General features: G+C 44.5%; 1 long non-coding RNA gene across 1 annotated transcript; it reads left to right on the top strand.

The window, feature by feature from the left end:
* The first annotated feature begins 9,709 nt into the window (after nt 1-9,709).
* Nucleotides 9,710-10,286, top strand: LOC140225095 (uncharacterized). The gene is made up of 2 exons (XR_011900264.1): nt 9,710-9,833; nt 10,181-10,286. It is a non-coding gene; the product is annotated as an uncharacterized lncRNA (long non-coding RNA).
* Nucleotides 10,287-17,776: the final 7,490 nt, after the last annotated feature.

The following is a 17,776-nucleotide window of genomic DNA, read 5'->3' as shown; positions in this document are numbered from 1 at the left end:
TTGTAGAAGGGATTTCCAAAGTGTCGACCCCGAAAAATTGTCCGACCGATAATTACGGGGTTGGATCGGATCCCACCGCGTATACGAGTAGACAGGTCTCCCTGGTATCCCTCCTCGGTAACGGAGCTTACGCCATTTTTTAAAATTCGCCCCTAGGGGCGAACCTCCCTCATAGTTAGCCCTCCGCAAACTGAAAAAAAATGAAAAATTCGCTTAAGTAATATATCTTAAAAAAAAAAAACAAAAGAAGTAAACAGAGTAGTCTTCGCGGCAGACCCCGCTCCGCGGATGGACGTGGGAACATCTTCCGGGGGGTTTTATATTATCACGATAGAGTCTTGTAGAAGGGATTTCCAAAGTGTCGACCCCGAAAAATTGTCCGACCGATAATTACGGGGTTGGATCGGATCCGACCGCGTATACGCGTAGACAGGTATCCCAGGTATCCCTCCTCGGTAACGGAGCTTACGCCATTTTTTAAAATTCGCCCCTAGGGGTGAACCTCCCTCATACTTAGCCCTCCACAAACTAAAAAAAAAATGAAAAATTCGCTTAAAAAAAATATTTTAAAAAAAAAAAAAAAAAAAAAAAAAAAGAGTAGTCTACGCGGCAGACCCCGCTCCGCGGATGGACGTGAGAACATCTTCCGGGGGGTTTTTTATTATCACGATAGAGTCTTGTAGAAGGGATTTCCAAACTGTCGACCCCGAAAAATTGTCCGACCGATAATTACGGGGTTGGATCGGATCCCACCGCGTATACGCGTAGACAGGTATCCCAGGTATCCCTCCTCGGTAACGGAGCTTACGCCTTTTTTTTGAATTCGCCCCTAGGGGCGAACCTCCCTCATACTTAGCCCTCCGAAAACTGAAAAAAAATGAAAAATTCGCTTAAAAAAAAATATGTTAAAAAAAAAAAAAAGAAGTAAACAGAGTAGTCTACGCGGCAGACCCCGCTCCGCGGATGGACGTGGGAACATCTTCCGGGGGGTTTTATATTATCACGATAGAGTCTTGTAGAAGGGAATTCCAAAGTGTCGACCCTGAAAAATTGTCCGACCGATAATTACGGGGTTGGATCGGATCCCACCGCGTATACGCGTAGACAGGTATCCCAGGTATCCCTCCTCGGTAACGGAGCTTACGCCATTTTTTAAAATTTGCCCCTAGGGGCGAACCTCCCTCATACTTAGCCCTCCAAAAAAAAAAAAAAAAAATGAAAAATTCGCTTACAAAAAAATATCTTAAAAAAAAAAAAAAAAAAGAGTAGTCTACGCGGCAGACCCCGCTCCGCGGATGGACGTGGGAACATCTTCCGGGGGGTTTTATATTATCACGATAGAGTCTTGTAGAAGGGAATTCCAAAGTGTCGACCCCGAAAAATTTTCCGACCGATAATTACGGGGTTGGATCGGATCCCACCGCGTTTACGCGTAGACAGGTATCCCTCCTCGGTAACGGAGCTAACGCCATTTTTTAAAATTCGCCCCTAGGGGTGAACCTCCCTCATACTTAGCCCTCCACGAACTAAAAAAAAAATGAAAAATTCGCTTAAAAAAAAAATATGTTAAAAAAAAAAAGAAGAAGTAAACAGAGTAGTGTACGCGGCAGACCCCGCTCCACGGATGGACGTAGGAACATCTTCCGGGGGGTTTTATATTATCACGATAGAGTCTTGTAGAAGGGATTTCCAAACTGTCGACCCCGAAAAATTGTCCGACCGATAATTACGGGGTTGGATCGGATCCCACCGCGTATACGCGTAGACAGGTATCCCAGGTATCCCTCCTCGGTAACGGAGCATACGCTATTTTTTTGAATTCGCCCCTAGGGGCGAACCTTCCTAATACTTAGCCCTCCACAAACTGAAAAAAAAATGAAAAATTCGCTTAAAAAAAAATATGTTAAAAAAAAAAAAAAAAAGAAGTAAACAGAGGAGTCTACGTGGCAGACCCCGCTCCGCGGATGGACGTGGGAACATCTTCCGGGGGGTTTTATATTATCACGATAGAGTCTTGTAGAAGGGATTTCCAAACTGTCGACCCCGAAAAATTGTCCGACCGATAATTACGGGGTTGGATCGGATCCCACCGCGTATACGCGTAGACAGATATCCCAGGTATCCCTCCTCGGTGACGGAGCTTACGCAATTTTTTAAAATTCGCCCCTAGGGGCGATCCTCCCTCATACTTAGCCCTCCGCAAACTGAAAAAAAAATGAAAAATTCGCTTAAAAAAATATATGTTAAAAAAAAAAAAAAGAAGTAAACATAGTAGTCCACGCGGCAGACCCCGCTCCGCGGATGGACGTCGGAACATCTACCGGGGGGTTTTATATTATCACGATAGAGTCTTGTAGAAGGGATTTCCAAAGTGTCGACCCCGAAAAATTGTCCGACCGATAATTGCGGGGTTGGATTGGATCCCACCGCGTATACGCGTAGACAGGTATCCCAGGTATCCCTCCTTGGTGACGGAGCTTACGCAATTTTTTAAAATTCCTCCCTTAAATTAAAGAACCTCCCTCATACTTAGCCCTCCGCAAACTGAAAAAAAAATGAAAAATTCGCTTAAAAAATATATGTTAAAAAAAAAAAAAAGAAGTAAACAGAGTAGTCCACGCGGCAGACCCCGCTCCACGGATGGACGTGGGAACATCTTCGGGGGGGTTTTATATTATCACGATAGAGTCTTGTAGAAGGGATTTCCAAAGTGTCGACCCCGAAAAATTGTCCGACCGATAATTACGGGGTTGGATCGGATCCCACCGCGTATACGCGTAGACAGGTATCCCAGGTATCCCTCCTCGGTGACGGAGCTTACGCAATTTTTTAAAATTCGCCCCTAGGGGCGAACCTCCCTCATACTTAGCCCTCCGCAAACTGAAAAAAAAATGAAAAATTCGCTTAAAAAAATATATGTTAAAAAAAAAAAAAAAAGAAGTAAACATAGTAGTCCACGCGGCAGACCCCGCTCCGCGGATGGACGTCGGAACATCTACCGGGGGGTTTTATATTATCACGATAGAGTCTTGTAGAAGGGATTTCCAAAGTGTCGACCACGAAAAATTGTCCGACCGATAATTGCGGGGTTGGATTGGATCCCACCGCGTATACGCGTAGACAGGTATCCCAGGTATCCCTCCTTGGTGACGGAGCTTACGCAATTTTTTAAAATTCCTCCCTTAAATTAAAGAACCTCCCTCATACTTAGCCCTCCGCAAACTGAAAAAAAAATGAAAAATTCGCTTAAAAAATATATGTTAAAAAAAAAAAAAAGAAGTAAACAGAGTAGTCCACGCGGCAGACCCCGCTCCACGGATGGACGTGGGAACATCTTCCGGGGGGTTTTATATTATCACGATAGAGTCTTGTAGAAGGGATTTCCAAAGTGTCGACCCCGAAAAATTGTCCGACCGATAATAACGGGGTTGGATCGGATCCGACCGCGTATACGCGTAGACAGATATCCCAGGTATCCCTCCTCGGTAACGGAGCTTACGCCATTTTTTAAAATTCTTCCCTAGGGGCGAACCTCCCTCATATTTAGCCCTCCGCAAACTGAAAAAAAAATGAAAAATTCGCTTACAAAAAAATATCTTAAAAAAAAAAGAGTAGTCTACGCGTTAGACCCCGCTCCGCGGATGGACGTGAGAACATCTTCCGGTGGGTTTTATATTATCACGATAGAGTCTTGTAGAAGGGATTTCCAAAGTGTCGACCTCGAAAAATTGTCCGACCGATAATTACGGGGTTGGATCTGATCCCACCGCGTTTACGCGTAGACAGGTATCCCACCTCGGTAACGGAGGTTACGCCATTTTTTAAAATTCGCACCTAGGGGTGAACCTCCCTTATACTTAGCCCTCCACAAACTAAAAAAAAAAATGAAAAATTCGCTTAAAAAAAAATATTTTTTAAAAAAAAAAAAAAAAAAAAAGAGTAGTCTACGCGGCAGACCCCGCTCCGCGGATGGACGTGGGAACATCTTCCGGGGGGTTTTATATTATCACGATAGAGTCTTGTACAAGGGATTTCCTAAGTGTCGACCCCGAAAAATTTTCCGACCGATAATTACGGGGTTGGATCGGATCCCACCGCGTATACGCGTAGACAGGTATCCCAGGTATCCCTCCTCGGTGACGGAGCTTACGCCATTTTTTAAAATTCGCCCCTAGGGGCGAACCTCCCTCATACTTAGCCCTCCGCAAACTGAATGAAAATGAAAAATTCGCTTAAAAAAAAATATGTTAAAAATAAATAAAAGAAGTAAACAGAGTAGTCTACGCGGCAGACCCCGCTCCGCGGATGGACGTGGGGGCATCTTCCGGGGGGTTTTATATTATCACGATAGAGTCTTGTAGAAAGGATTTCCAAAGTGTCGACCCCGAAAAATTGTCCGACCGATAATTACGGGGTTGGATCGGATCCCACCGCGTATACGCGTAGACAGGTATCCCAGGTATCCCTCCTCGGTAACGGAGCTTACGCCATTTTTTAAAATTCGCCCCTAGGGGCGAAACTCCCTCATACTTAGCCCTCCGCAAAATGAAAAAAAATTTAAAATTCGCTTTAAAAAAAAATGTCTTAAAAAAAAAAAAAAGAAGTAAACAGAGTAGTCTACGCGGCAGACCCCGCTCCGCGGATGGACGTGAGAGCATCATCCGGGGGGTTTTACGTTATCACGATAGAGTCTTGTAGAAGGGATTTCCAAAGTGTTGACCCCGAAAAATTGTCCGACCGATAATTACGGGGTTGGATCGGATCCCACCGCGTATACGCGTAGACAGGGATCCCAGGTATCCCTCCTCGGTAACGGAGCTTACGCCATTTTTTAAAATTCGCCCCTAGGGGCGAACCTCCCTAATACTTAGCCCTCCGCAAACTGAAAAAAAATGAAAAATTCGCTTAAAAAAAATATCTTAAAAAAAAAAAAGAAGTAAACAGAGTCGTCTACGCGGCAGACCCCGCTCCGCGGATGGACGTGGGAACATCTTCCGGGGGGTTTTATATTATCACGATAGAGTCTTGTAGAAGGGATTTCCAAAGTGTCGACCCCGAAAAATTGTCCGACCGATAATTACGGGGTTGGATCGGATCCCACCGCGTATACGCGTAGACAGGTATCCCAGTTATCCCTCCTCGGTAACGGAGCATACGCCATTTTTTAAAATTCGCCCCTGGGGGCGAACCTCTCTCATACTTAGCCCTCCGAAAACTGAAAAAAAAATGAAAAAATCGCTCAAAAAAAAATATCTTAAAAAAAAAAAAAAAAAAAAAAAAAAGAAGTAAACAGAGTAGTCTACAAGGCAGACCCCGCTCCACGGATGGACGTGGGAACATCTCTCGGGGGGTTTTATATTATCACGATAGAGTCTTGTAGAAGGGATTTCCAAAGTGTCGACCCCGAAAAATTGTCCGACCGATAATTACGGGGTTGGATCGGATCCCACCGCGTATACGCGTAGACAGGTATCCCAGGTATCCCTCCTCGGTGACGGAGCTTACGCCATTTTTTAAAATTCGCCCCTAGGGGCGAACCTCCCTCATACTTAGCCCTACGCAAACTGAAAAAAAATGAAAAATTCGCTTAAAAAAAATATGTTTTAAAAAAAAAAAAAGAAGTAAACAGAGTAGTCAACGTGGCAGACCCTGCTCCGCGGATTGACGTGGGAGCATCATCCGGAGGGTTTTATATTATCACGATAGAGTCTTGGAGAAGGGATTTCCAAAGTGTCGACCCCGAAAAATTGTCCGACCGATAATTACGGGGTTGGATCGGATCCCACCGCGTATACGCGTAGACAGGTATCCCAGGTATCCCTCCTCGGTAACGGAGCTTACGCCTTTTTTTGAATTCGCCCCTAGGGGCGAACCTCCCTCATACTTAGCCCTCCGAAAACTGAAAAAAAATGAAAAATTCGCTTGAAAAAAAATCTTAAAAAAAAAAAAAAAAAGTAAACAGAGGAGTCTACGCGGCAGACCCCGCTCCGCGGATGGACGTGGGAACATCTCTCGGGGGGTTTTATATTATCACGATAGAGTCTTGTAGAAGGGATTTCCAAACTGTCGACCCCGAAAAATTGTCCGACCGATAATTACGGGGTTGGATCGGATCCCACCGCGTATACGCGTAGACAGGTATCCCAGGTATCCCTCCTCGGTGACGGAGCTTACGCCATTTTTTAAAATTTGCCCCTAGGGGCGAAGCTCCCTCATACTTAGCCCTTTGCAAACTGAAAAAAAAATGAAAAATTCGCTTAAAAAAAATATGTTAAAAAAAAAAAAAAAGAAGTAAACAGAGTAGTCTACGCGGCAGACCCCGCTCCGCGGATGGACGTGGAAACATCTCCGGGGGGTTTTATATTATCACGATACAGTTTTGTAGAAGGGATTTCCAAAGTGTCGACCCCGAAAAATTGTCCGACCGATAATTACGGGGTTGGATCGGATCCCACCGCGTATACGCGTAGACAGGTATCCCAGGTATCCCTCCTCGGTGACGGAGCTTACGCAATTTTTTAAAATTCGCCCCTAGGGGCGAACCTCCCTCATACTTAGCCCTCCGCAAACTGAAAAAAAAATGAAAAATTCGCTTAAAAAAATATATGTTAAAAAAAAAAAAAAGAGTAGTCTACGCGGCAGACCCCGCTCCGCGGATGGACGTGGGAACATCTTCCGGGGGGTTTTATATTATCACGGTAGAGTATTGTAGAAGGGATTTCCAATGTGTCGTCCCCGAAAAATTATCCGACCGATAATTACGGGGTTGGATCGGATCCCACCGCGTATACGCGTAGACAGGTATCCCAGGTATCCCTCCTCGGTGACGGAGCTTACGCCATTTTTTAAAATTTGCCCCTAGGGGCGAACCTCCCTCATACTTAGCCCTCCGCAAACTGAAAAAAATGAAAAATTCGCTTAAAAAAAAATATCTTAAAAAAAAAAAAAGAAGTAAACAGAGTCGTCTACGCGGCAGACCCCGCTCCGCGGATGGACGTGGGGGCATCTTCCGGGGGGTTTTATATTATCACGATAGAGTCTTGTAGAAAGGATTTCCAAAGTGTCGACCCCGAAAAATTGTCCGACCGATAATTACGGGGTTGGATCGGATCCCACCGCGTATACGCGTAGACAGGGATCCCAGGTATCCCTCCTCGGTAACGGAGCTTACGCCATTTTTTAAAATTCGCCCCTAGGGGCGAACCTCCCTCATACTTAGCCCTCCGCAAAATGAAAAAAAATTTAAAATTCGCTTTAAAAAAAAATGTCTTAAAAAAAAAAAAAAGAAGTAAACAGAGTAGTCTACGCGGCAGACCCCGCTCCGCGGATGGACGTGAGAGCATCATCCGGGGGGTTTTACGTTATCACGATAGAGTCTTGTAGAAGGGATTTCCAAAGTGTTGACCCCGAAAAATTGTCCGACCGATAATTACGGGGTTGGATCGGATCCCACCGCGTATACGCGTAGACAGGTATCCCAGGTATCCCTCCTCGGTAACGGAGCTTACGCCATTTTTTAAAATTCGCCCCTTGGGGCGAACCTCCCTCATACTTAGCCCTCCGCAAACTGAAAAAAAATGAAAAATTCGCTTAAAAAAAATATCTTAAAAAAAAAAGAAGAAGTAAAAAGAGTAGTCTACGCGGCAGACCCCGCTCCACGGATGGACGTGGGAACATCTTCCGGGGGGTTTTATATTATCACGATAGAGTCTTGTAGAAGGGATTTCCAAAGTGTCGACCCCGAAAAATTGTCCGACCGATAATTACGGGGTTGGATCGGATCCCACCGCGTATACGCGTAGACAGGTATCCCAGTTATCCCTCCTCGGTAACGGAGCATACGCCATTTTTTAAAATTCGCCCCTGGGGGCGAACCTCTCTCATACTTAGCCCTCCGAAAACTGAAAAAAAAAATGAAAAAATCGCTCAAAAAAAAATATCTTAAAAAAAAAAAAAAAAAAAAAAAAAAAGAAGTAAACAGAGTAGTCTACAAGGCAGACCCCGCTCCACGGATGGACGTGGGAACATCTCTCGGGGGGTTTTATATTATCACGATAGAGTCTTGTAGAAGGGATTTCCAAACTGTCGACCCCGAAAAATTGTCCGACCGATAATTACGGGGTTGGATCGGATCCCACCGCGTATACGCGTAGACAGGTATCCCAGGTATCCCTCCTCGGTGACGGAGCTTACGCCATTTTTTAAAATTTGCCCCTAGGGGCGAAGCTCCCTCATACTTAGCCCTTTGCAAACTGAAAAAAAATGAAAAATTCGCTTAAAAAAAATATGTTAAAAAAAAAAAAAAGAAGTAAACAGAGTAGTCCACGCGGCAGACCCCGCTCCGCGGATGGACGTGGAAACATCTCCCGGGGGGTTTTATATTATCACGATACAGTTTTGTAGAAGGGATTTCCAAAGTGTTGACCCCGAAAAATTGTCCGACCGATAATTACGGGGTTGGATCGGATCCCACCGCGTATACGCGTAGACAGGTATCCCAGGTATCCCTCCTCGGTAACGGAGCTTACGCCTTTTTTTTGAATTCGCCCCTAGGGGCGAACCTCCCTCATACTTAGCCCTCCGAAAACTGAAAAAAAATGAAAAATTCGCTTGAAAAAAAATCTTAAAAAAAAAAAAAAAAAAAAAAAAAATGTAAACAGAGTAGTCTACGCGGCAGACCCCGCTCCACGGATGGACGTGGGAACATCTTCCGGGGGGTTTTATATTATCACGATAGAGTCTTGTAGAAGGGATTTCCAAACTGTCGACCCCGAAAAATTGTCCGACCGATAATTACGGGGTTGGATCGGATCCCACCGCGTATACGCGTAGACAGGTATCCCAGGTATCCCTCCTCGGTGACGGAGCTTACGCCATTTTTTAAAATTTGCCCCTAGGGGCGAAGCTCCCTCATACTTAGCCCTTTGCAAACTGAAAAAAAAATGAAAAATTCGCTTAAAAAAAATATGTTAAAAAAAAAAAAAAAGAAGTAAACAGAGTAGTCTACGCGGCAGACCCCGCTCCGCGGATGGACGTGGAAACATCTCCCGGGGGGTTTTATATTATCACGATACAGTTTTGTAGAAGGGATTTCCAAAGTGTCGACCCCGAAAAATTGTCCGACCGATAATTACGGGGTTGGATCGGATCCCACCGCGTATACGCGTAGACAGGTATCCCAGGTATCCCTCCTCGGTGACGGAGCTTACGCAATTTTTTAAAATTCGCCCCTAGGGGCGAACCTCCCTCATACTTAGCCCTCCGCAAACTGAAAAAAAAATGAAAAATTCGCTTAAAAAAAAATATGTTAAAAAAAAAAAAAAAGAGTAGTCTACGCGGCAGACCCCGCTCCGCGGATGGACGTGGGAACATCTTCCGGGGGGTTTTATATTATCACGGTAGAGTATTGTAGAAGGGATTTCCAATGTGTCGTCCCCGAAAAATTATCCGACCGATAATTACGGGGTTGGATCGGATCCCACCGCGTATACGCGTAGACAGGTATCCAAGGTATCCCTCCTCGGTAACGGAGCTTACGCCATTTTTTAAAATTCGCCCCTAGGGGCGAACCTCCCTCATACTTAGCCCTCCGCAAACTGAAAAAAAAAAATGAAAAATTCGCTTACAAAAAAATATCTTAAAAAAAAAAAAAAAAAGAGTAGTCTACGCGGCAGACCCCGCTCCGCGGATGGACGTGGGAACATCTTCCGGGGGGTTTTATATTATCACGGTAGAGTATTGTAGAAGGGATTTCCAATGTGTCGTCCCCGAAAAATTATCCGACCGATAATTACGGGGTTGGATCGGATCCCACCGCGTATACGCGTAGACAGGTATCCAAGGTATCCCTCCTCGGTAACGGAGCTTACGCCATTTTTTAAAATTCGCCCCTAGGGGCGAACCTCCCTCATACTTAGCCCTCCGCAAAATGAAAAAAAATGAAAAATTCGCTTTAAAAAAAATTGTCTTAAAAAAAAAAAAAAAGAAGTAAACACAGTAGTCTACGCGGCAGACCCCGCTCCGCGGATGGACGTGAGAACATCTTCCGGGGGGTTTTATGTTATCACGATAGAGTCTTGTAGAAGGGATTTCCAAAGTGTCGACCCCGAAAAATTGTCCGACCGATAATTACGGGGTTGGATCGGATCCCACCGCGTATACGCGTAGACAGGTATCCCAGGTATCCCTCCTCGGTAACGGAGCTTACGCCATTTTTTAAAATTCGCCCCTAGGGGCGAACCTCCCTCATACTTAGCCCTCCGCAAACTGAAAAAAAAAATGAAAAATTCGCTTAAAAAAAATATCTTAAAAAAAAAAAAAAAAAAAAAAAAAAAAGAGTAGTCTACGCGGCAGACCCCGCTCCGCGGATGGACGTGGGAACATCTTCCGGGGGGTTTTATATTATCACGATAGAGTCTTGTAGAAGGGATTTCCAAAGTGTCGACCCCGAAAAATTGTCCGACCGATAATTACGGGGTTGGATCGGATCCCACCGCGTATACGCGTAGACAGGTATCCCAGGTATCCCTCCTCGGTAACGGAGCTTACGCCATTTTTTAAAATTCGCCCCTTGGGCGAACCTCCCTCATACTTAGCCCTCCGCAAACTGAAAAAAAATGAAAAATTCGCTTAAAAAAAAATATGTTAAAAAAAAAAGAAGAAGTAAACAGAGTAGTGTACGCGGCAGACCCCGCTCCACGGATGGACGTGGGAACATCTTCCGGGGGGTTTTATATTATCACGATAGAGTCTTTTAGAAGGGATTTCCAAAGTGTCGACCCCGAAAAATTGTCCGACCGATAATTACGGGGTTGGATCGGATCCCACCGCGTATACGCGTAGACAGGTATCCCAGGTATCCCTCCTCGGTAACGGAGCATACGCCATTTTTTAAAATTCGCCCCTGGGGGCGAACCTCTCTCATACTTAGCCCTCCGAAAACTGAAAAAAAAATGAAAAAATCGCTCAAAAAAAAATATCTTAAAAAAAAAAAAAAAAAAAGAAGTAAACAGAGTAGTCTACGCGGCAGACCCCGCTCCGCGGATGGACGTGGGAACATCTTCCGGGGGTTTTATATAATCACGATAGAGTCTTGTAGAAGGGATTTCCTAAGTGAAGACCCCGAAAAATTGTCCGACCGATAATTACGGGGTTGGATCGGATCCCACCGCGTATACGCGTAGACAGGTATCCCAGGTATCCCTCCTCGGTAACGGAGCTTACGCCTTTTTTTTGAATTCGCCCCTAGGGGCGAACCTCCCTCATACTTAGCCCTCCGAAAACTGAAAAAAAAATGAAAAATTCGCTTACAAAAAAATATCTTAAAAAAAAAAAAAAAAAAAAAAAAAAAGAAGTAAACAGAGTAGTCTACGCGGCAGACCCCGCTCCGCGGATGGACGTGGGAACATCTTCCGGGGGGTTTTATATTATCACGATAGAGTCTTGTAGAAGGGATTTCCAAAGTGTCGACCCCGAAAAATTGTCCGACCGATAATTACGGGGTTGGATCGGATCCCACCGCGTATACGCGTAGACAGGTATCCCAGGTATCCCTCCTCGGTAAAGGAGCTTACGCCATTTTTTAAAATTCGCCCCTTGGGGCGAACCTCCCTCATACTTAGCCCTCCGCAAACTGAAAAAAATGAAAAATTCGCTTAAAAAAAAATATGTTAAAAAAAAAAAGAAGAAGTAAACAGAGTAGTGTACGCGGCAGACCCCGCTCCACGGATGGACGTGGGAACATCTTCCGGGAGGTTTTATATTATCACGATAGAGTCTTTTAGAAGGGATTTCCAAAGTGTCGACCCCGAAAATTGTCCGACCGATAATTACGGGGTTGGATCGGATCCCACCGCGTATACGCGTAGACAGGTATCCCAGGTATCCCTCCTCGGTAACGGAGCATACGCCATTTTTTAAAATTCGCCCCTGGGGGTGAACCTCTCTCATACTTAGCCCTCCGAAAACTGAAAAAAAAATGAAAAAATCGCTCAAAAAAAAATATCTTAAAAAAAAAAAAAAAAAAGAAGAAGTAAACAGAGTAGTCTACGCGGCAGACCCCGCTCCGCGGATGGACGTGGGAACATCTTCCGGGGGGTTTTATATTATCACGATAGAGTCTTGTAGAAGGGATTTCCTAAGTGAAGACCCCGAAAAATTGTCCGACCGATAATTACGGGGTTGGATCGGATCCCACCGCGTATACGCGTAGACAGGTATCCCAGGTATCCCTCCTCGGTAACGGAGCTTACGCCTTTTTTTTGAATTCGCCCCTAGGGGCGAACCTCCCTCATACTTAGCCCTCCGCAAACTGAAAAAAAAATGAAAAAATCGCTCAAAAAAAAATATCTTAAAAAAAAAAAAAAAAAAAAAAAAAAAAAAGAAGTAAACAGAGTAGTCTACGCGGCAGACCCCACTCCGCGGATGGACGTGGGAACATCTTCCGGGGGGTTTTATATTATCACGATAGAGTCTTGTAGAAGGGATTTCCAAAGTGTCGACCCCGAAAATTGTCCGACCGATAATTGCGGAGTTGGATCGGATCCCACCGCGTATACGCGTAGACAGGTATCCCAGGTATCCCTCCTCCGTAACGGAGCTTACGCCATTTTTTTGAATTCGCCCCTAGGGGCGAACCTCCCTCATACTTAGCCCTCCGAAAACTGAAAAAAAAATGAAAAATTCGCTTGAAAAAAAATCTTAAAAAAAAAAAAAAGAAGTAAACAGAGTAGTCTACGCGGCAGACCCCGCTCCGCGGATGGACGTGGGAGCAACTTCCGGGGGGTTTTATATTATCACGATAGAGTCTTGTAGAAGGGATTTCCAAAGTGTCGACCCCAAAAAATTGTCCGACCGATAATTTCGGGGTTGGATTGGATCCCACCGGGTATTTGCGTAGACAGGTATCCCTCCTCGATAAAGGAGCTGACGCCATTTCGTTAAATTCGCCCCTAGGGGCGAACCTTTCTCATACTTAGCCCTCCGCAAACGGAGAAAAAAATGAAAAATTCGCTTAAAAAGAAATATCTAAAAAAAAACAAAAGAAGTAAACAGAGTAGTCTACGCGGCAGACCCCGCTCCGCGGATGGACGTGGGATCATCTTCCGGGGGATTTTCTATTATCACGATAGAGTCTAGTAGAAGGGATTTCCAAAGTGTCGACCCCGAAAAATTGTCCGACCGATAATTACGGGGTTGGATCGGATCCCACCGCGTATACGCGTACACGGGTGTCACTCCTTGATAACGGAGCTTACGCCATTTTTTAAAATTCGCCCCTAGGGGCGAACCTCCCTCATTCTTTGCCCTCCGCAAACTGAAAAAAAAATGAAAAACTCGCTTAAAAAAAAGATCTTAAAAAAAAAAAAAAAAAAAAGAGTAGTCTACGCGGTTGACCCCGCACCGCGGATGGACGTGGGAACATCTTCCGGGGGATTTTATATTATCACGATAGAGTCGTGTAGAAGGGATTTCCAAAGTATCGAACCCGAAAAATTGTCCGACCGATAATTACGGGGTTGGATCGGATCCAACCCTAACCGTACGCGACCCAACGCGTAGACAGGTATCCCTCCTCGATAACGGAGCTTAAGGCATTTTTTTAAAATTCGCCCCTAGGGGCGAGCCTCCCTCATACTTAGCCCTCCGCAAACTGAACAAATCGCTTAAAAAAAATATCTTAAAAAAAAAAAAAAAAAAAAAAAAAAAAAAAAAAAGAGTAGTGTACGCGGCAGACCCCGCTCCGCGGATGGACGTGAGAACATCTTCCAGGGGATTGAAAAATGAAAAATTTGCTTAAAAAAAATATTTAAAAAAAAAAAAAAAAATCCCACACAGTTCCTCCGCCCTCGCCCTCCATTTTACCTTCCCCACCTAGCACCCGCACCCACTTAGCGCCCGTGTATCGTGAATGCCGCGGCAAGCCTTCCCCGAAAACCTTTCACTACCTCATACTAAGCCCTCCGCAAACTGACAAAAAGTGAAAAAGTTGCTAAAAAAAAGATATCTTAAAAAAAAAAAAAAAAAAAAAAAAAAAATCACACACAAAATTTTTCCTCCGCCCTCGCCCTCCATCTTACCTTCCCCACCTAGCGCCCGCGCCCACTTACCGCCCGTGTATCGCGAATGCCGCGGCAAGCCTTCCCCGAAAACCTTTCACTACCTGATACCTAGCCCTCTGCTAACTGAAAAAAAAATTAAAAATTCGCTTCAAAAAAACTTTCTTAAAAAAAAATAATAAATAAAAAAAAATAATAAGTAAAAAAAAATAATCTTTCACAAAATTTTTCCTCCGCCCTCGCCCTCCATCTTACCTTCCCCACCTAGCGCCCGCGCCCACCTAGCGCCCTTGTATCTCGAATGCCGCGGCAAGCCTTCCCTGAAAACCTTTCACTACCTCATACTTAACCCTCCGCAAACTGAAAAAAAATGAAAAATTCGCTAAAAAAAAAATATCTTAAAAAAAAAAAAAAAAATCCCACACAAAATTCTTCCTCCGCCCTCGCCCTCCATCTTACCTTACCCACCTAGCGCCCGTGTTTCGCGGATGCCGCGGCAAGCCTTCCCCGAAAACCTTTCTTTACCTCATACTTAGCCCTCCGCAAACAGACAAAAAATGAATAATTCGCTAAAAAAAAAATATCTTAAAAAAAAAAAAAAAAATCCCACACAAAATTCTTCCTCCGCCCTCGCCCTCCATCTTACCTTACCCACCTAGCGCCCGTGTTTCGCGGATGCCGCGGCAAGCCTTCCCCGAAAACCTTTCTTTACCTCATACTTAGCCCTCCGCACACTAAAAAAAAAGGAAAAATTCGCTAAAAAAATAATCTTAAAAAAAAAAAAAAAAAAAAAAAAAAAATACCACGCAAAATTTTTCCTCCGCCCTCGCTCTCCTTCTTACCTTCCCCACCTAGCGCTCAGGCCCGCTTAGCGCCCGTGTATCGCGTATGCCGCGGCAAGCCTTCCCCGAAAACCTTTCACTACCTCATACTTAGCCCTCCGCAAACTGAAAAAAAAGAAGAAAAATTCGCTTAAAAAAAAATATCTTAAAAAAAAGAAAAAAAAAATCCCACACAAAAATTTATCGTCCGCCCTCGCCCTCCATCTTACCTTCCCCACCTAGCGCCCGCGCCCACTTAGCGCCCGTGTATCGCGAATGCCGCGGCAAGCCTTCCCCGAAAACCTTTCACTACCTCATACTTAGCCCTCTGCAAACTGGAAAAAAAATAAAAAATTCGCTAAAAAAAAATATCTTAAAAAAAAAAAAAAAAAAAAAAAAAATAATCCCACACAAAATTTTTCCTCTGCCCTCGCTCTCCATCTTACCTTCTCCACCTAGCGCCCGTGTATCGCGAATGCCGCGGCAAGCCTTCCCCGAAAACCTTTCACTACCTTATACTTAGCCCTCCGCAAACAGACAAAAAATGAATAATTCGCTAAAAAAATAATCTTAAAAAAAAAAAAAAAAAAAAAAAAAAAAAAAAAAAAAATACCACGCAAAATTTTTCCTCCGCCCTCGCTCTCCTTCTTACCTTCCCCACCTAGCGCTCAGGCCCGCTTAGCGCCCGTGTATCGCGAATGCCGCGGCAAGCCTTCCCCGAAAACCTTTCACTACCTCATACTTAGCCCTCCGCAAACTGAAAAAAAGAAGAAAAATTCGCTTAAAAAAAATATCTTAAAAAAAAAAAAAAAAAAAAAAAAACCCACACAAAATTTTTCCTCCGCCCTCGCCCTTCATCTTACCTTCCCCACCAAGCGCCCTTGTAACGCGAATGCCACGGCAGGCCTTCCCCGAAAATCATTCACTACCTCATACTTAGCCCTCTGCAAACTGAAAAAAAAATGAAAAATTCGCTTTAAAAAAATATCATAAAAAAATTAAAGAAAAAAAAAATAATCCCACACAAAATTTTTCCTCCGCCCTCGCCCTCCATCTTACCTTCCCTACCTAGCGCCCGCGCCCACCTAGCGCTCGCGCCCACTTAGCGCCCGTGTATCGCGAATGCCGCGGCAAGCCTTCCCCGAAAACCTTTCACTACCTCATACTTAGCCCTCCGCAAACTGAAAAAAAAGAAGAAAAATTTGCTTAAAAAAAAATATCTTAAAAAAAAAAAGAAATAAAAAAATTCCCACACAAAATTTATCGTCCGCCCTCGCCCTCCATCTTACCTTCCCCACCTAGCGCCCGCGCCCACTTAGCGCCCGTGTATCGCGAATGCCGCGGCAAGCCTTCCCCGAAAACCTTTCACTACCTCATACTTAGCCCTCCGCACACTGAATAAAAATGAAAAATTCGCTAAAAAAATAATCTTAAAAAAAAAAAAAAAAAAAAATACCACGCAAAATTTTTCCTCCGCCCTCGCTCTCCTTCTTACCTTCCCCACCTAGCGCTCAGGCCCGCTTAGCGCCCGTGTATCGCGATAGCCGCGGCAAGCCTTCCCCGAAAACCTTTCACTACCTCATACTTAGCCCTCCGCAAACTGAAAAAAAGAAGAAAAATTCGCTTAAAAAAAAATATCTTTAAAAAAAAAAAAAAAAAAAAAAAACCCACACAAAATTTTTCCTCCGCCCTCGCCCTCCATCTTACCTTCCCAACCAAGCGCCCTTGTATCGCGAATGCCACGGCAGGCCTTCCCCGAAAATCATTCACTACCTCATACTTAGCTCTGCAAACTGAAAAAAAAATGAAAAATTCGCTTTAAAAAAAATATCTTAAAAAAAATAAAGAAAAAAAAATAATCCCACACAAAATTTTTCCTCCGCCCTCGCCCTCCATCTTACCTTCCCCACCTAGCGCCCGCGCCCACCTAGCGCTCGCGCCCACTTAGCGCCCGTGTATCGCGAATGCCGCGGCAAGCCTTCCCCGAAAACCTTTCACTACCTCATACTTAGCCCTCCGCAAACTGACAAAAAATGAAAAATTCGCTAAAAAAAAAATATCTTAAAAAAAAAAAAAAAAAAAAAAAAAAAAAAACCACACATAATTTTTCCTCCGCCCTCGCCCTCCATCTTACCTTCCCCACCAAGCGCCCTTGTATCGCGAATGCCACGGCAGGCCTTCCCCGAAAATCATTCACTACCTCATACTTAGCCCTCTGCAAACTGAAAAAAAAATGAAAAATTCGCTTTAAAAAAAATATCTTAAAAAAAAAAGAAAAAAAAATAATCCCACACAAAATTTTTCCTCCGCCCTCGCCCTCCATCTTACCTTCCCCACCTAGCGCCCGCGCCCACCTAGCGCCCGCGCCCACCTAGCGCCCGCGCCCACCTAGCGCCCGCGCCCACTTAGCGCCCGTGTATCGCGAATGCCGCGGCAAGCCTTCCCCGAAAACCTTTCACTACCTCATACTTAGCCCTCCGCAAACTGACAAAAAATGAAAAATTCGCTAAAAAAAATATCTTAAAAAAAAAAAAAAAAAAAAACCACACAAAATTTTTCCTCCGCCCTCGCCCTCTATCTTACCTTCCCCACCTAGCGCCCGTGAATCGCGGATGCCGCGGCAAGCCTTCCCCGAAAACCTTTCACTACCTCATATATGTACTTAGCCCTCCGCAAAGTGAAAAAAAATGAAAAATTCGCTTAAAGAAAAAATATCTTAAAAAAAAAAAAAAAAAAAAAAAAATCCCACACAAAATTTTTCTTCCGCTCTCGCCCTCCATCTTACCTTTCCCACCTAGCGCCCGCGCCCACTTAGCGCCCGTGTATCGCGAATGCCGCGGCAAGGCTTCCCCGAAGTCCTTTCACTACCTTATCCTTAGCCCTCTGCAAACTGAAAAA

This window comes from Bemisia tabaci, chromosome 7 (genome assembly GCF_918797505.1).
Source record: "Bemisia tabaci chromosome 7, PGI_BMITA_v3".
Lineage (NCBI taxonomy): Eukaryota > Metazoa > Arthropoda > Insecta > Hemiptera > Aleyrodidae > Bemisia > Bemisia tabaci.
The sequence above is the reverse complement of the archived record's forward strand: the minus strand, read 5'-3'. Positions and strand labels throughout refer to the sequence as shown.